Source organism: Hyperolius riggenbachi, chromosome 4, assembly GCF_040937935.1.
Source record: "Hyperolius riggenbachi isolate aHypRig1 chromosome 4, aHypRig1.pri, whole genome shotgun sequence".
Taxonomy (NCBI): domain Eukaryota; kingdom Metazoa; phylum Chordata; class Amphibia; order Anura; family Hyperoliidae; genus Hyperolius; species Hyperolius riggenbachi.
The window spans coordinates 139360456-139380957 of record NC_090649.1 but is presented as its reverse complement, the minus strand read 5'-3'; positions in this window follow the sequence as shown (position 1 = coordinate 139380957).

Below are 20502 nucleotides of genomic sequence, written 5' to 3'. Positions count from 1 at the left end.
TTTCTACAGTGTACTAAAAGTATTGTGTATCCTAACTCCGAGCACCAGCTGTATACATGAATATTGAAAGAGGTACGCCTGACGACAATCTGGAGGAATCAGGGAGCGACACAGATTCCTCCCTAGACTTTCCCCTCATAAGTCAGGGGGTTTCGGAAGGTCGAGAAGGAGCGTCATCCATTTTCGACCGGAACGCCAGTCCCGCGCCAGTAAATAGGGAGGTGGTGACCAGGGTATTGGAGCTAAGACTGGGGGGTCTTTGTGAGAAGGAGACCAAATTGTTTTGGACTGCCACAACATTGAATAAATACAAAGAGGAGGGCTATATTGCCCGTGGCTTCAGATCCTACAGGGAACCATCAGAGTACCGGGAGGACAGAGGATTTGTGGAGAAGTGGGAAACCGCACACCTAAATTACTGCCACACCCTACAGGAGATTGTGAGGGAGCGGACAATAGAGGAACATAACAAAGTATCAGGGGAGCTGCGGGAAACTCGGGACCAACTACAAGAGGTAACATCAGAGGAGAACTTCTCAGCTATTATTGCCAAAATCGAGAAGAAAATATTGCCAATACAGAACGAGCTGAAGGCAAGAAAACTCAGAAAATTTCACCGGGATCGAGACGATTTTAAGAGGGGAAGAATTTTCTTTTGGGGACAGAGTGGTGCCCCCAATCAGGGAGGCAAACCAAGGCAAGGCAGGGGATACTGGACCACTGATTCAGGGTCAGATTCGGAAGGCGAGAGATCAGGCAGTAAGCCAAGGCAAAAGCAGTCAATTAAGAAGAAACGTGGGAAGAATCCAGAGCCGAAAGCCAGACCAGCTCCAGCACAGCCATGTGCCTCCACCCCTTTAGGCGCAGAATCCGCAGGGGCGGGAGAGGCAGACGCCCGGAGGAATGTGACCTGGGACTCCCCGGTAGCAGCCAGGAACCAGCATGGCAACAACAGCACAAAAAGGAGACGAACCAGGGAGTAGAGTTGGAAACAAGGATGGATCAACTTCCCCAAGGAGGGGAACTACAAGTGATAAACTTGGCAGAAACAGATATACCTGAGAACTGCCTTGCACTGTTAGGAAAGGGCCTAGGCTTCTCGCCCACGCAGAACTTTGACTATGTAGACTTCTTTGTCGATCTCTACAAGAACACTAGGAAAATGATGATCAAGCAACTCTACCAGGATGAGGGAATCACGGGGGAGCTCCAGGGACAGAGTGATGGAGGCCCGACATCGGCAGAGAGTCCCATGTCCACTTTGGGGTTTAGTCCCGTGGTGGACTGGAACAATGCCGAGATGGAGGCACTCCGGATGCTGGAGGAGCTATGGGAGGAGGGAGGGTCCTGTTCTCTGGGAGAGGAGGAGGAGGAGGTCACACCTGCCCACGACCTTTCCCTGGGTCACTCTGGGAATTTTCGAGCCTGCAAATCCTTAAGACCCATGCCCATTCCCCCCGGGTCTCCTGTTGACCAGTTTCTCCACCAGGTCGCCGCGGACATGAAGGCATTGTGTTATGACCAGGCCCCAAACAATCTGCGCAAGGCAGACAGGGCAGCCATGAGATGGCTGAAGCAGCGCCGCGACCTGGTGGTGAAGCAGGCCGACAAGGGGGGGAATGTGGTGATCATGTCAAGTGATTTCTACACCAAAGAAGCCTACAGACAGTTGACCAACACGGAGTACTATGTGAAATTGGATAGCAATCCCACATTCAAATATCAGTCGACCCTCCGTACTTTGCTTAGGCAAGGAGTCGAGAGGGGGTACATCCCACAGAGGTTGGCGGTTGACCTTCTCCCGCAGTTCCCACGATATCCTGTGTGGTACCACCTTCCCAAATTGCACAAATCTGCCACCAATCCCCCGGGAAGACCGATCGTCTCGGGGTGTGGCTCACTTACAGAACGCTTATCCCGTTATTTAGACCATCTGCTACGTCCCCTACTCATGGGGGTCCCGGCATATTTGGCCGACACGCTCGACACGATCAGACTCGTTGAAAGCGTGGTATGGAAACCTGGCTATAGGCTAGCCACCATAGATGTAGAGAGCCTCTACAGCAGAATCCCACACGAAGAGGGGATAAAAGCGGTCCGTAGGTTCTTGGATAGAACCAATAAGGACGACGGGTACAAAGATTTTTTGTGCGAATGTTTAAAATACGTTCTAACGCACAATGCGTTCATTTTTGATGGAAGGTGGTACCACCAGGTCTCTGGGACTGCTATGGGAACCTCTGTGGCATGTACCTATGCAGGCTTATTCCTAGGAGCTTGGGAAGAGGATTATGTAATGAGCCCAAGAAATTTGTTCAGGCACAATGTTAAAGTTTGGGCCAGGTATGTGGACGACGTGCTGGTCGTGTGGCAGGGGAGTACGGAAGAGTTTGACACCTTCATGGGCCTCCTCAACATTAATCAGGTGAACATGAGGTTCACATCTGAGATTGGGGACAGCTCCGTCAATTTCCTGGATTTAAAAATCAGGCCCGATGGAGATAGATTGGTGTGTGAGGGGTACAGGAAGGCCACGGCTGTGAACTCTTTGTTGCACAGGAATAGCTTTCACCCGGAGCACGTCAAGACATCCCTGCCATACGGCCAGTACCTGCGCCTAAGACGAAACAATACCTACCTGGACTCATTCGAGGAGCAGTCACAAGAGTTGACGGCTAGATTAGAGGCACGCAACTATGACAAAGAACTCCTCGTAAGGGCCAGGGATAGAGCAAGGGGCAAAGACAGGTCCTCTCTCCTCTCCAGGACCCCCAAAAGTACGGAGGGGGGTCCCTTCACCCTGACCTTTGACTACACCCCCATGGCCAAAAAGTTAACCCAGATAGTTAAGAAGAATTGGCCGTTGGTTACAAGAGACCCCACCCTCCAGAGAGTGTTCCCAGACCCCCCCAGGATAGCATACAGGAGGGCTCCCACCTTGGGTGATATCTTAACCCGGAGCGAGTTTCGCTCACGTCCAACGTCCAACTGGCTGAGCCTTAGCCGCCCCAAGGGTAATCACAAGTGTGGGAAGTGTAGATATTGCCCATACATGCGGGAAGGCAAGAACTACCGCTTGGGAGGGGTACAATGGGAAGTACGGGCTTTTATCACCTGCCAAACAAAATTTGTATCTTATGTGGTTTTTTGCCCATGCGATTTTTATTACGTAGGCAAAACCACTAGGCCCCTCAAAGAGAGAATAAATGAGCACTTCAAGTCCATTAAATCTGGAAAGGGGTGCCCTCGACTCATCGAGCATGTGAGGGAGGCGCATGGAGGTAATGCAAGGTGCCTGAGATTCGCAGGTCTCCTGCATGTTAGCCCCTCCAGGAGAGGTGGGGATCGGGACCGCGAGTTGACCCGACGAGAATCGCGGGTGATCCTACGCACGGAGGCCATGGGACCTATAGGTCTCAATGATAGGCTGGAGCTAGCATGTTTCCTTGACCCATGAGCTTCTCTTCATCCTCGATGGGTCTGGCACCGTAAGATTTTTTCCCCCCTGTTTCCTGACTGGGTGCGGGCCTCCCGTGCCCGGATCTGTATCCATGTTATAAATAAGATGAGTCCTCCCCCTTGTCTTTCTTTCCCTGGTCGTGGGACTCTTTCACCCGAGGTTCGGTGGGCATATGGTTTTCTATCTACTCCCACTGGCTTATCTTAGACTTTTGACCCCTTTTCTGGGCTCTTGCATTCGGTTCTGGCAGTCCTTGGTTTCTGCTCTCCTGTATATGTAACTACCCTCTCTCCTCTCTCCCACTCCCCCCATCTCTCCTTTTTCACACCGGCATCCTGGATAAGTCATAAAGAACCTGGGCTTTCTAATTGTGGGTCCTAGTACACAGGACCCACATAACGAAAACCTGTGCAATAAGCACGGTGGATCCATTAATAATTGGATCCTTTTCAGCGTGTAGTATAAACACATGGGGAGGGGGTAAATCCCCACATTGACCCCGGTAATACAAATACACGCAATAACCAATAAATCGTGTGTGAAACAGCCTTCCTACACCTTTTATGGGATAAATAAAGCCCAGATTGCATTTTTGACTTCTAATATGGGATTTGGCACACTTTTTTCTTATCTACCTGTATTCTTCTATGGTCGCAGGGTTAGTCGACCTTGCAGCCCTCCAATATGGGACATCAGTGTGCACCCCACGGGAATGCCCCTGCCACTTAACGGGGGCTTTCTTTATGGCTCCCCTTTTTTGACTAATAACACCATAGATCCAGACAGGAATAATTAATGGATGCCTGTCCGGGTTATCTGGCAATGGATGTGGACGTCCATTAAACAAAGTAGAAAGGACAATGCGTCCTTAAGGTCTCCTCCTAAGACAGTAATACCACCCCAGTCTTTTTTAAAAGGGTTCCGGGTTTTTTGTATAGAGGTTTTATTAGAACAAATAATAAAGAGGTTATTTTAACCTGGTGGGTGCAGGCAATTGTAATCTATGCCCAAATGAATTTTGCTTCATGCCATAAGCATGCGTACATTTTGTCTCACTGAATGTTAGAGGTTTCTATATATGCACTTTTGTGAACAAGCACGGATCACTTTAGATGTACACACCAGAAGGATGATGAAAGTTTAATATGTATAGGTGTTAATATGTTGCACAACAATATATAAGTTTAACACAGCACTGCACGTAAGATGTTGGTAGTGAAAGCAATGGTTGCTATCGCAACTTGGACGCTGTTTTCACTTCATGTACACAGCGCATCATCACTCTTCGCCGCTGGTCGGCGCGGCCCCGCCCCCCTCACCCCTAACCCTCACTGACATCAGCTCCACGCACCAACCAGAAGCGCTTAGGGTGCGGCTTCCCAAGATTTATACAGGAAGCCGCACAGCGCTTCCTTTCACACAGGACACGAGCACGTGAACAAGCGCCAGCCAGGCGCGAAACGGCGTTGTGCAGTCCGTTTTGCCCTGGTCACCCACACCCTGGTACACCTCAGCGCTGACACCCGCACCAGGTTTGATGTATCAAGACTGTTTGCATGTATGTAATGTTTTTGGCAGCAAGACACAATAAACAAGGAAGCAGAACAAGGAAACAGTTGCCCGGCTTGCTTTGATGTGCTATTGCATTTAGACTTTTTCCAAGTGACGGTACCGGTTGCACGTTTCCTCACTTCAGTGTATATGTTGCCATACAGAGCGCGGAGGTGAGAACTAGATCTGTACTGGCTGGCTTTCTCTCTGTCCTCCTTCAAGAGATAGCACTGAGTGCCGAGTGGTGTGTGTTTCTACAGTGTACTAAAAGCCACATGGTATTACTGTGCTCAATTGGCCTGCCAACTCTCCTGACCTGAACCCCATAGAGAATCTGTGGGATATTGTGAAGTGAAAGTTGAGAGACGCAAGACCAAACACTCTGGATGAGCTTAAGGCTGCAATCGAAGCATCCTGGGCCTCCATAACACCTGAGCAGTGCCACAGGCTGATTGCCTCCATGCCACGCTGCATTGAAGCAGTCATTTCTGCAAAAGAATTCCCGACCAAGTATTGAGTGCATAACTGAACATAATTATTTGAAGGTTGACTTTTTTTGTTTTAAAAACACTTTTCTTTTATTGGTCGGATGAAATATGCTAATTTTTTGAGATAGGAATTTTGGGTTTTCATGAGCTGTATGCCAAAATCATCAATATTAAAACAATAAAAGGCTTGAACTACTTCAGTTGTGTGTAATGAATCTAAAATATATGAAAGTCTAATGTTTATCAGTACATTACAAAAAATAATGAACTTTATCACAATATGCTAATTTTTTGAGAAGGTCCTGCAGTCCCCTGTATCGGAGGATGGGAAGGCTAGTAGTTGGGGCTCTACCCCTGCAGCATCAGGAGCTGCTCATCCCCAGTCTCTCCCCCCCCCCCCCCCCCCCCCCTGTGCCCTGACTGCATCCTGCCCTAACCTTGACATGTGCCAATTCAAGGTATTTTTAATCAAATGAATATTTAATAATAAATAATTATTTATATATTTATTTCTGACAAAAATTGATGAGCTCAAGAAAATTTCTCAGTCACGGGAGTCTTTCTTGCCTCTGATCCAAGTGTTAACTTTCATAGATTCTTGTAATGTCTCCATAATTGCTATTGTTACCAATATTCTGACTGATTCGGCCGTACATCTGTAATTTGTTTAATTAAAGAGGGTATTGTTGTCTGAACTTTTGTTCTGTTTGCCATCACTGTATTTGAGACTCACAGAAAACATCAGATAATATAAATACAAGCTAAATTGGAAAGGACAGATGAAAGCATATAGAACTGGCCACTATCTTGGAGAAGGTAATTGGGTTACTTTTATTCTTTTATTTCTCTTCTGAAAAGAAGCTCTGGGGTTCCTGCTGTGCAATCTGAATGAGTTGAAGGGAAGGAAATTATGAGGAAGCTATGCCCTCTGTTCATTTCAGTTTAATGTAGGCTGTTTTGCACTTTTACGCTGCCTAGCTGTGACTCCTCATATTACGGGGCCTATATTGAATTCTCTTACAGAAATATCCATGACAGGAGTCAAGGCTTCGAAAGTGTGCATCTGTGGTGTTCCGTCTTCACAAATCAATGAGAAACCCCTCTTAGGCATTTTCCAGGCCAATTTAGAACAAATACAATTCATTTATACAACAGTGTGCGTCCATTTGAGCAGGGCAGACTGCCAGCATGGGGATGAAATTCAGACTGAACTGGATCTCACATGATTCACATCCCATGCTCAGCAAAACCAATTTCACCTGATAAATGTGTGTCTCTTGGAATCAGAATAGAGGTCGGCCAGCCAGAGGAGTAATTCTAGGTGAAAGGGAAGGTATGTTATTCTTTGGAGCAAAGCTGCTATGAACCCATTTAAGGTGACTGCTTATTATTTACTTACTATAGATGCGACAACGCTGTTATATTACAAACTGTGAACTTAATGGGTAGAAAGCATTTTTCATAACCGCCACGTCTCTACAAATAATAGAGGAAGTCTTTGGGAGTCAGAAGTAATTCGGGTATATTTTTTCTTGCGTAACTCGGTTCTGACACTTATTTGTAGTTTACATTTGTAGTGACAATCTGTTAAGACTGCATTTTGCTCCTTGTCAGTATTATAGCCTTTCAGCATAGAAGAGATATCTTTTTTCAAGGTGCTCTGTTTCTCTTAATGTAATATAGTAAAACAGCAATTCATTATTCTACAGTCTCCATATTTACCACTAGATGCCACTACTTGACATTTTTGCGCTGTATTTGCTGGTATACAAGAGTGAATGTCACTAATTAATAATTAAGTAGGCAATATGTATAAATACTTTGAGGTTATGTAAAATATGGATAAAATGTTTGCTGGGTGTTGCTTAAAAGTAATATGAGCCTCAAGTAGTGGCTGGATAGTGTACTGGTTAAGGGCGCCGCCTTTGACATGGGAGACCAGGGTTCGAATCCTTGCTAGGGTTAGTACTTATTCAGTAGGGAGTTCAAGGCAAGACTCCCTAACACTGCAGGGTGGCCTCTTGAGCGCGTCCCAGTGGCTGCAGCTCTGGAGCGCTTTGAGTCCGACAGGAGAAAAGCGCTATACAAATGTTCAGATTATTATTATTATTATATAAGTAATGAAAAAGGTCCACCCTTATTCCAGAAGGATTCCTTTGATGAAGGTTTGAATCTATGTCAGTTTGTCTAGAAACTGTTATGGACTCCAAAGCCAGTAGGAATAGAGCCATATTCAACCACAGAACTCTCCAGAGTTAAAGAGGAACTCCAGTGAAAATAATGTAATAAAAAGTGCTTCATTTTTACAATAATTATGTATAAATGATTTAATCAGTGTTTGCCCATTGTAAAATCTTTTAAATCCCTTATTTACATTCTGACATTTATCACATGGTGACATTTTTACTGCTGGCAGGTGATGTAGCTGCTGCTTGCTTTTTGGCAGTTGGAAACAGCTGTAAACAGCTATTTCCCATAATTCAACAAGGTTCACAGACAGAAAACTGCCAGGAGTACCATGGTCCTCCTCAGAGTTTCTTGTGGGAGGGGTTTCACCACAATATCATCCATACAGAGCCCCCTGATGATCCGTTTGTGAAAAGGAATAGATTTCTCATGTAAAAAGGGGTATCAGCTACTGATTGGGATGAAGTTCAATTATTGGTCACGGTTTCTCTTTAAGAACCACCCCATTGGACCTCACTGCCGCAGCACAGCTGCTGGCAACAGCTCTGCTGAGCAACCTCTGCACTGTTGCTACATGTCCCTGTCACACTAATGCCCCCAAAGGCAGAGTAGTGGGTATGAGTCCATTTTCCCTAATGTGGAAGTTGTAGGAGAGAGTAAGGCTTTGCTTTCCCTCTTACAGAGCCCACCATGTCATGGATCATATATGCTGGTATAGGTTAAAATGGTGGAGCCTCATTGAGATCATTTTAGCTATCCTGGCTATGCCAGCCTGCATGGGGACAAGGTTTGCATAGCCTTGGGGGGAAGGGGGGTCACAGTTTTTGTTCTTATTTTTAATATTTAATAAAAATAAACCATGCCTTCTTTTAATTTACTTTAACCCTCCTAGCCACCCATGTGTGCAGGTAGTTCAATGACAGATAAGTGACCAAAAAAAACACTGATTCTGCACTGAGGCCTTATACAGGGGGCAGTAGTGGATACTAGATGCCAGTAGTGGTGTGAAGGTGGGTTATGGTCGGGGCACTACTAGGACCAGCTGACTTGTCTCCTACAGCACTGAGATTTTACACAGGGGCCAGTGGATACTAGATGCCAGTAGTGGCGTGAAGGTGGGTTATGGCCGGTGCACTACTAGGACCAGCAGACCTATCTCCAGCAGCTAACTTGTGCACTGGCCATAGAAGAGCAATACAATAGCAAGAAAAAAGAAAAGGCTTAGCTGTTCAGAACAATGTGGTAGCAGCAAGAATCTGCACTGAGAGGATACAGAACACAGACCTAACTAACGTTCCCTGTCAGCAACATGCTGTCCCTGCTCTCACTAAGACATCAGCCACAGAATGAGTTCAAGATTGCCACCTTCCTGGCTTTTTTTTTATAGGGGAGTGGGGGGTCCAGGAGGAGGTGCTAGCTGATTGGCTGCCATGTGTCAGCTGACTGTGATGTAAGGGGTCAAAGTTTAGCCCAATGATGATGTATGGGGGTGAATCGAATCCACCATATATTCACTTTCGGAGGTGAATGCGAATACACTATCTTCCCTGCAAAGTATTCGCCTGGTGAATACTTTGGCCCATGTCTAATAATCATGGCAACCAGACAGACTGCTCAAAATCGGGTGTAACAATAGTCACAGCAGCTGCGATGGGACTCAAGAGAAATTGGTGGTCCATTCTGCCACTGTTACATCAAGTCACTTGTATTTCAATCAATCAACAGAGGTTGTAGTGTAGAATTTAGAACCTACAGGGAGGTTTTCTTGAGAACTCTGACTAATATGGAGTTGCTCCTCTGCAGGAACTGATATCAATGGTCACAAGATTGTGTAAGAGAGGCACTGGTATTTCTGAAAGCATGTTTGGAGGCACACTACCCTATATAAAGGTTTACTGAAGGCTCTGCATCTACGAGAAGCAATTATACAGCTCCCCCTCAACATCAAGCTTTATGCCATGCATATTGTATGCAAATGTAAATTGCCATCATATTTTTAGACAAGGATTCCATTGCTGAAGTGTGCCTAGGTTTAGAGGCCCTTTGCTTCCATAGTTATTCCAAAGTAATTCGATGCTATTGAGATCTGTGCCTAGAAGCTTTGGCCTTCGTCTTGCTTGCCATATCTCTTTCCTGGAGACCCCATTAACACTTTGCTATGGGGTCCCATGAGTTGTAGCTTTGTCTCTGAGTTGAAGGCAGAGTCTTTAACTGCAAAAGCTTCATTTAAAAATTAGAAAGTTAACATTTAAGCTTTTTTATTCCAAACCTATTAGATGCTATTGACAGATCTGTGCCTAGAAAAAAAACAGAGCTTTGGGCTTAGTCTTGCTTACCATAGCTCCTCTATCCTGGAGGTGTTTGTTGTTCTCTCCCATCAGTTATATTGACACAGATATGTGCAGGACAATATAACACATTATGAATATGGGATTTTGCGAGTTATTAAAGATCTTACAGGAAATTAAATGCTGTGAATGCAGAAGCTGTTCTTTGCATGGGGGCATAAAGCTTCGATTTTATTCTCAGGCTCCCTGCACATCAAAGTCAGAGCAGAGCTTGTACGAACATTGTTTAGATAAGGTTTAGCTAATTTTCTTCTCTAGGGTGAGATATGCTGGAAAATAAGTAAACATTTGTTTGTGTGGAATTGCTTACTTGTTTGCTTTCAATGGGAAAGAAAGCTTGCAAAAGCTTTCTGTATCTGCAAACTGGAATCACTCTATTAACAGAGCATTATGGAAAGCCTTGATCAGAAATAAAGTGCTGCATAGAAATATGCTTGCCGCATCCTGTGTATCTAATGTGCAGCCCAACAAGGAGCTAGGAGGAAGAAAACCAATTGCCTGATGTGAACCCAGCAATGGACCTCAACTAATGTTATGCTAAAAAGAGCATGTGAGTATACAGCATGGGCATAATTATGTGTGTGGGGGGGGGGCAGAGCTGTGAGGGGACCCCAATAACGACTTCACTCCCTCTGATAAAGGAATCCATTCTACTGATCAGGTGTTTTTGTGGCTATACTTGTTATGGGTATGAAAATGATAATGTCCACACTTGTTTTATGACCCCAGCAAGCAGTGTCGGATTTACACTTCAGAAGCTTGTAGGGACAGAGATTATAGCGCCATGAACTCCACTTCTCAACACAGGCCACACACCCAATCCCAGCCTTTATTTACCTACACCACATAAAGAGCTAAATGTACATAAATCTAGCGGCGGTGTAGTTAAAAGAGTGGGCCTACCCAGCAAAATATTAGATAAGGACCCCTCTACTTTTATAATAAAATAAACTATAATTATATATGTATATGTATATATATATATATATATATATATATATATATATATATATATATATATATATATATATATATATATATATATATATATACAGTATATGGTCCTAGTTACCTTACAAAATAGACTACACACAATCAGGGGAGAGGCTACACATGATCAGAGGCTAAACACAACTAAGTCACCACCTTACATTGTCTCAAGCCCACCGCTAATCAAGATGAGAAGAGCAAGCAATGTATAGCAGTGTGTTTGGCCAGAGTGCACAGATGATCTGCCATGCAGCTGGTGCGGGGCAGGGAGAGAGGAAGCAGGATGCAATACCCTCTCCGCCCACAATGATACAGTCACTTTCACTGGAGGCACTGATTAACCTTTTCCGGACCGCCCGTAGTAAATCTTACGCCGCACTTGTGGACATCTAAGCCTGATGTGGCGTAGGAGTGACGCCGCCTGCCGTTTCTACTCCCAACGCGATCGTGCACACCCGAGAGGGGAGATTAAGCTGTCATATGACAGCTGACATCTCCTCTCAGTGATCAGGAGCCATGGTGATTGGCACCTGATCACGTGATCACTACAATTGTCGGTGGATCATAATGATCACTGTTAGAGCTGCGGCGGTCCGGGGGGAAGAAGAGGATCCACTAACCTTCCTGACATTCCCCCGGCAATCACCACTCTTCTCCGTTCTGGCCGGCATCCCTGCTCGCTCTGACGTAAGTGTCGGGTCCCAACTTGATGACGTCATCAAGCCGCGACCTGGGACTTAGCGGCAGTACGAGCGGGGATGCCGGCCAGAGCGGAGGGGTCTACAGCTGCTCATCACTGGAGCCTGGGAGGTGAGTAAAGGCTGTCTGCAATACGGGGGACACCTGGCCACACTGGGGACACCATACCCAGCTTAGCTCTACCAGGGATCTGGCTGCCTGACCCCCCCAAACGAGCCCTCCCCCCATGCAAAATCACGTGGTCATTAAAGGGGGTTAGGCAGCCATTCCTGAAAAGATTAATCTTCAGATCTCCTCCCCTAACTGTGCCAGCAGCTGCTGCACTGGAGGTGGGTGACATTGCACTCTGCATCTGATGAGAAAGGATACATTCAGGAAGGGAGGGGAGCTGCCTCTGCCACCACATAAGGCACCTGTAGGCATGTACCTACAGTGCCTTATGGTAAATCCAGCCCTGCCTGCAAGATGGCTCCTACCCTACCTTACCCTACCCAGGCTGGGAGGGTAGGCAAGGGAAAAGTGTGTGCTGGCGGGCCTCATGATTGTAGCTACGCCTCTACTGTACAGCACATACAAATGTTTGTATTGCAGAAACATATTTATTTAAAATATGTGATCTGTCTCAGAAGCCATGACAGCAATAGAAACTTTATTTACATAAACACCATTGCATCCAGTGGTGTACTTTCTTACTATCAGTAAGAGTCCCTGTACAGTGCATCTGGCACATATGTGAGAGCTTCTTCAGTTACCGTTGTGTTAGTTTAGATTATATTTTCATGTTACCACAAAGTGGTGCTGCTTGCTCACAAGTTGTACTATTTTATTATTTTCCTCCCATCGGTTGTCATTGTTTGGACGTCAAATCGGGCGTGTGTACAAACGGTTGTTCGGCTGAGAAGTCTGATTTTGACCGATCCTCTGAGCGGATCCATGAAAACCAGCCTTATCAGCCGAACGACCGTTTGTGCACACGCCTAATTTGACGTCCAAATGACCGGTCATTTGGAAAAATCAAACGTGTGTATATACCTTAAGTCCATCCCTTTTTTTTTACATGTGACAGCTATCTAAACTCATACTGAGGTCTGGCTATGATATGAACAGAGGAGTGTGAAGTAGTGAATCTGGCACAGGAGGGACATGTCATGGGCAGAATGCCAGTGGTAGGGGGAGGTATGGGTCAACTTCTGAACCTGGAAGTCCAGCTAAATATCAGGACTCAATGGGACTCAGTAGCATCTTATTAGTGACAGAATCCTGTATTGCTAAGGAAGTAAGGATGCATATAATGCAATCTTATCATCTGTTTGCTGGCATACAATTCTGTACAAGATCACTATAAAACAAAACCTTAAAGTGTGAACACAATAGCAGGGGACACTATAGTAGCTGGTGCAGTACAAAGGGAACACAGTATAGTTAGAATATAGGGAGCACTAAACTATAGCAGTGTTCAAAAATAGGGTGGCACTGAGAGAACACCACCAGGGCCGTGCCGACACAGAGGCTCAAGAGGCTGGAGCCTCGGGGCGGAGCTAAATTCAGTGTGGGTGGGGCGCAAGGAGCAGGGCTGTGTTACAGTATGCCTGGCTGCTGGCTTGCTGCCCACCACATCCACTGTGTTTATGCTGTGCTTACTTTACTCTGTTGGAGGCAGAGGAGCTGGGGCGGGTGCTGCACGCTAGCTGCAGACCAACTGTTGTCGGTAAGGTTATCAGCTGTCTGCTGCTGAGCTGTCCCCAGTCTCCCCTGCGTGTGTATACAGAGCAGATCTGTATACCTCTTTAAAAGCATCCCATCAATGTTTCACTTTTAAAGTGGACCTGAACTCTTGCACAGGACAAAAGGAAAACAGGGAAAATACACCCTGTATGTATTTAGAGAGTTAAGCCTGTCTAATTCCCCCTCATCTGTGTTGAATCTACGGTGACCAGGCGTCCCGCTTTAGCCGGGGCATGTCCCGGGTTCAGGGTCGTCGGTCCCAGGTTGCAAAATGTCCCAGGAATTGCCACGCTTTTACCCGCGGGACGTCCCGGCCGCAGGACTCTGGCCACCAAGGCCGCATCACCCTCAGCCCTAGCTTGCCTCCCCACCCACCCACCACCCGCTTTAGTTCTGCCCCCCCCACCAGATCTGCCCACCATCTCTGAAGCTACTTTTACCCCCCCCCCCGCATCCTGGCTACTTTTACCCCCCTCCCTGCTTCCTGGTTACCTATATCCCATTCCCTCCCTGTCCGCCTGGCTACTTATACCCCTGCTCCCCGGATGGCTACCTATATCTACTATACTGGCCTGGGAAACACCTACCTATGCCTAGTTACCTTAGGGAGCACCTACCTACTATAGCTACCTATACTGGGACACTTACCTATGCCTAGCTATCTAATGGGGCACCTACCTATGCCTAGCTACCTACTGGGGCACCTACCTATGCTATGCCTAGCTAGTAGCTACCTATACTGGGACACCTACCTATACCTAGCTAGCTACCTACTGGGGCACCTACCTATGCTATGCCTAGCTACCTTTACTGGGGCACCTACCGTACCTATCACTAGCTATCTACGGGGGCACCTACCTATGCTATGCCTAGCTAGTAGCTAACTATACTGGGACACCTACCTATGCCTAGCTACCTATTGGGACATCTACCTATACTGGGGCATCTACCTATGCTATGCCTAACTACCTTTACTGGGACACCTACCTATTACCCTCCTCCCCACTTAGTGTCTGTCACCCTCCTTCACACCCCATTAGTGTCATCCACCTCCCGAACCAGTCAGTGTCACCCTCTCCCCACCTAGTGTCATCCTCCTCCCCATCCAGTGTCAACCTCCTCCCCTTCCAGTCAATGTCACCCTCCTTCCGTCCAGTGTCACCCTCTCAGCCGCATCCAGTGTCACTCTCCCACCCTACTCTGCAGCTCCATCCTGCCAGCACCCAGTGGGCCGCACATTTAATTAGATTATGTCTAAGGTAACATTTGGTGCATTTTTATATGTGTATGTACATTTTTCATGTGTGGGGGGTAATGTTTACTACATTTTAACATGTGTGGGAGGTATTATTTGCCTAATTTCCCATTTGCTGCATTTCATATGTCAAAAGTAACGTTTGCCTCATTTCATGTGTTGGGGAAATAATTTGCTGGATTTCATTTGTCGGAAGTATCATGTGTCAGAGGTAATGGTTCTTGCATTTCATGTATTGGAGGTAATAAAGTAGTTCTTGCATATCATGTGTCGGAAGTAGGGGTTGTTGCATATAATGTGTCAGAGGTAATGGTTCTTGCATTTCATGTGTCGGAGGTAACGGTTGTTGCAGTTTGTGTCAGAGGTAACGGTTGCTGCATTTATTACTTGATGGTCATAGTTGGCTACATTTGCTGCTTTGGGATTATTGTTGCCGCATTTGACATTTTGTTGTCGCTTCATGATTACTAAATGGTTTGCTGATAAATAGCAGTTTCTGCTGATTTATCATCTGCACATCCATGATGCAAATCTTCCGTCTCACCACATCATAGCAGAAACCAGGGCTGTGGAGTCGGAGTTGAGGCAATTTTGGGAACCTGGAGTCGGAGTCGTTGATTTCATAAACTGAGGAGTCTGAGTCGGATGATTTTTGTACAGAATCCACAGCCCTGTTAAGTATTAGACTAAGAAGTCGGAGTCTGAACCATTTTGGGTACCCGGAGTCGGAGTTGGAGTCTTGGTTTCATAAACTGAGGAGTAGGAGTTGGAGGATTTTTGTACAAAATCCACAGTCCTGGTAAGTATTAGACTAAGAAGTCGGAGTCGAGGAGTCAGAGTCGGAACCATTTTGGGTACCCGGAGTTGGAGTCGTGTTTTCATAAACTGAGGAGTTGGGAGTTGGAGTCGGAAGATTTTTGTACCGACTCCACAGCCCTGGCAGAAACACTGCTTACTTATGTGTTTGTGGAATGATGTCTAACTACCCTTAGGCTCCCTGCATGCGATTCCGATTGTTAATCGTTTTTTACATGCGATTCTGATTTTTAGTTGTTACTGCATGCTGCATTTCTTTCTGCATTTTTCTGTTGATAGCATTCAGGGAAAATCGGAATCACAAATGGATTTGCAGTGTGCAGGGAACCTTAGAGTCCTTTTGCCTAACTGTTGTGGAAACTCTGACCTGCCGCCTCACCGTTAGGCGTTACATTACAGTTAACCACGCCCATTTTTGCCAGGATGCGGGGGGGGGGGGGCGCATTTGGGCAGCTCAGCCTCTGTTGATGGTGGACCTTGTCCCGGCCCTGAACACCACTATAATGGGATACAATACAATGTACACAATACATATGCCTCATTCTGGAGTGACTTAAGTAATATGTTACGGTATATATTGTTAGTATTTATATAAATATGTAAACCCCACAACTCTTATGGATAAGCAAGGAGGACATAGAAAACAGAACTTTCATGAGGAACAAGTGAGCTAATAACAACAATATTTAACATTTCATGTACAACCTTCATGTAATATTAAAACATTTGATTTATTAGACATATTTTAAAAACAACCACAACTAAAGATCAAAACATTTTGGTGTCCATATGGCCACTACAATTCTATGATACAGGGTATAAACTGTTTCTTCCTGATCTGTGAGATATTTAGCATAGAAACTATCCTGCAAGTTCACAATTTAACTTTGCACAGATGTAGTAATTTTATTGAGATGATAATTTTATCAAATAATCGAAAACTAAAAATTTGTGTCTTAAAGTAAACCTGTGACTCAGTAAAACGAAAAAAATTGGATACTTAACCACTTCACCACTGAGGGGTTTTACCCCTTGAGCACCAGAGCAATTTTCACCTTTCAGCGCTCCCTCCATTCATTCGTCTATAACTTTATCATTACTTATCACAATTAAATGAATTATATCTTGTTTTTTCCGCCACCAATTAGGCTTTCTTTAGGTGGGACATTATGCCAAGAATTATTTTATTCTAAATATGTTTTAATGGGAAAATAGGAAAAATGTGGGAAAAAATTCATTATTTTTCAGTTTTCGGCCATTATAGTTTTTTAAATAATGCATGCTACTGTAATTAAAACCCATGAAATGTATTTGCCCATTTGTCCCAGTTATAAATCCGTTTAAATTATGTCCCTATCACAATGTTTGGCGCCAATATTTTATTTGGAAATAAAGGTGCATTTTTTTCAGTTTTGCGTCCATCCCTAATTACTAAGCCCATAGTTTATAAAGTAACAGTGTTTTACCCTCCTGACATAAATATTTAAAAAGTTCAGTCCCTAAGGTAACTATTTATGTATTTTTTTTAATTGTAACTTTAAAAAAAAATTAATTACAAAAAAAAAAAATGGGGAGTGTGGGAGGTAATGAGTTAATTTTTTGTGTATAAGTAATGTATTTGTATGGGATAAATGCTTTAGGGTGTAGTTTTAGTATTTGGCCACAAGATGGCAACAGTAACTTTTTGTTTAATGTGACCTCCAAGCGTCCTTCCGGACGCTTGGAGGAAGTACTAGGAGGCTGGGAAAGTTGTTGTTTTTTTCACAATGATCGCGCTGCTTATCGGAGAAGCAGCGGATCATTGCGGGGCTTAGATCAACGAACGGGAATGTATTTTCCCGTTCATTGATCTCCGGGCGAGCGGCCGGCGGCGTGTTTACGAGCGGGAGTGCTCGCTAGAGCGAGCAGGAGTGCGGGCAGCGGCAGGAGCGCGGAAAGTACTGATTTCTCCATCCCTGGGGGTGAAAGGATGGAAAAAGGGACAGAGAAATTCGTACGGGTGGGGGTAAAGTGGTTAAAGTGTACCAGAGATGATAAAAAATAAAAGTTTTATACATACCTGGGGCTTCCTCCAGCCCCATGCACATGGATTGCTCCCACGCCACCATCCTCAGCCTTCTGTATCGCGGTACCGGGTCTCGGAACTTCGAAAAGTCACGGCCAGTCTACGCAGGAGAAGAGCGCTCTCTACGTATCTCTCGAGCGGCTATGTATCTCTCTGGTTTCCTTTTAGTCGGGGGAGGGTAGCCTCTAGATCCTGAAGAGACACATAATTGTTTTATATGGTACTATTACAGGTTTTTTTGGCTATATGACCCTTCATAGATTCCTAACCGAATTGATTTTGATATATGGGGTGTTATGTATATATGAGTATAAAGGTCCTTCTCAAAAAAATTAGCATATTGTGATAAAGTTCCTTATTTTCTGTAATGTACTGATAACCATTAGACTTTAATATATTTTAGATTCATTACACACAACTGAAGTAATTCAAGCCTTTTATTGTTTTAATATTGATGATTTTGGCATACAGCTCATGAAAACCCAAAATTCCTATCTAAAAAAAATTAGCATATCATGAAAAGTTTCTCTAAAAGAGCTATTAATTATCTGAATCAACTAATTAACTCTAAACACCTGCAAAACATTCCTGAGGCTTTTAAAAACTCCCAGCCTGGTTCATTACTCAAAACCGCAATCATGGGTAAGACTGCCGACCTGACTGCTATCCAGAAGGTCATCATTGACACCCTCAAGCAAGAGGGTAAGACACAGAAAGAAATTTTTGAATGAATAGGCTGTTCCCAAAGTGCTGTATCGAGGCAACTCAGTGGGAAGTCTGTGGGAAGGAAAAAGTGTGGCAGAAAACGCTGCACAGCGAGAAGAGGTGGCCGGACCCTGAGGAAGATTGTGGAGAAGGACCGATTCCAGACCTTGGGGGACCTGCGGAAGCAGTGGACTGAGTCTGGAGTAGAAACATCCAAAGCCACCGTGTACAGGCGTGTGTAGGAAATGGGCTACAGATGCCGCATTCCCCAGGTCAAGCCACTTTTGAACCAGAAACAGTGGCAGAAGCGCCTGACCTGGGCTACAGAGAAGCAGCACTGGACTGTTGCTCAGTGGTCCAAAGTACTTTTTTCAGATGAAAGCAACTTTTGCATGTCATTCGGAAATCAAGGTGCCAGAATCTGGAGGAAGACTGGGGAGAGGGAAATGCCAAAATGCCTGAAGTCCAGTGTCAAGTACCCACAGTCAGTGATGGTCTGGGGTACCCTGTCAGCTGCTGGTGTTGGTCCACTGTGTTTTATCAAGGGCAGGGTCAATGCAGCTAGCTATCAGGAGATTTTGGAGCATTTCATGCTTCCATCTGCTGAAAAGCTTTATGGAGATGAAGATTTGATTTTTCAGCATGACCTGGCACCTGCTCACAGTGCCAAAACCACTGGTAATTGGTTTACTGACCATGGTATTACTGTGCTCAATTGGCCTGCCAACTCTCCTGACCTGAACCCCATAGAGAATCTGTGGGATATTGTGAAGAGATAGTTGATAGACACAAGACCCAACACTCTGGATGAGCTTAAGTTCACTATCGAAGCATCCTGGCCCTCCATAACACCTGAGCAGTGCCACAGGCTGATTGCCTCCATGCCACGCCGCATTGATGCAGTCATTTCGGCAAAAGGATTCCCGACCAAGTATTGAGTGCATAACTGAACATAATTATTTGAAGGTTGACTTTTTTTGTTTTAAAAACACTTTTCTTTTATTGGTCGGATGAAATATGCTAATTTTTTGCGATAGGAATTTTGGGTTTTAATGAGCTGTATGCCAAAATCATCGATATTAAAACAATAAAAGGCTTGAACTACTTCAGTTGTGTGTAATGAATCTAAAATATACAGTATGAAAGTCTAATGTTTATCAGTACATTACAGAAAATAATGAACTTCATCACAATATGCAATTTTTTTTAGAAGGAGCAATGTGAGTAAGTGGGTGGTATTATACATGCATATATATTTGTTGTTCTAGGCACTGTGTATTGACCTGACGAAGCGTGCTGGTACCTGTGAAATGCATTGTCTATATTTGTGTTTTGAATAAATGCTTTTGCAATACTATGTAACGATTGGTGTCAGCAACACAGATTTTTTCTGATTATTGGTGATCTGCAGTATCACCAATAACACAGATGCTATACCTGATTATGTGGTGATCTGCAGAATCACCAATAATACTAGTATAGCTAGACACAGGACACCCAATGTGATATTGTGTATAACAGTAAACAGAGAAGTTATCTCCCGAGAAGCGGGAGATACAGACACTACTGCAGCCAAGGATTCCCTGAGGAGCAGGGAATCAGACTGCACTGCAGCCAGTGGACCCCTGAGGGGCAGGTTCCCACTGACTGTGCTGCAAGATGATCTCCTGAGATGGAGGTAATACAGACAGTACTGCAGCCGAGGATTCCCTGAGGAGCAGGGAATCAGATGGTACTGCAGCCAGTGGACACCTAAGAGGCAGGGACCACTGACTGGACTGCAAGAGTGATAACTGGTGTAATGAGAGATATGATTGGACTGCATCCAGGGACTCCCTGAGGAGCAGGGAATCAGACTGTACTGCAACCAGTGGACTCCTAAGGGATAGAGACCACTGACCGAGCTGCAGGATGGCCCCCTGAGGAGCAATTAACCATAAGCCTGTGCTTGCAGCTGATGAACACCTGAAGAGCAAGTGTCACAGATAGTACAGTAAGGCTGATCACCCAAGGGTTGGGTGACAGTTAGAAAGGTCAGACAAGCAAAGTTGTCAACACACGGAAAGATAAAGTACAGAAACGGAAGACTGATTCGGTATCCGGGTACAGGCAATGTCGGCAACAGGTAATCAGATAGGTGGAGGTACCGAATCAGCAAGCAGGAGAGTGGTCAGGAAAGCCAGAGGTCATAACAGGTAACAGTATATATATCA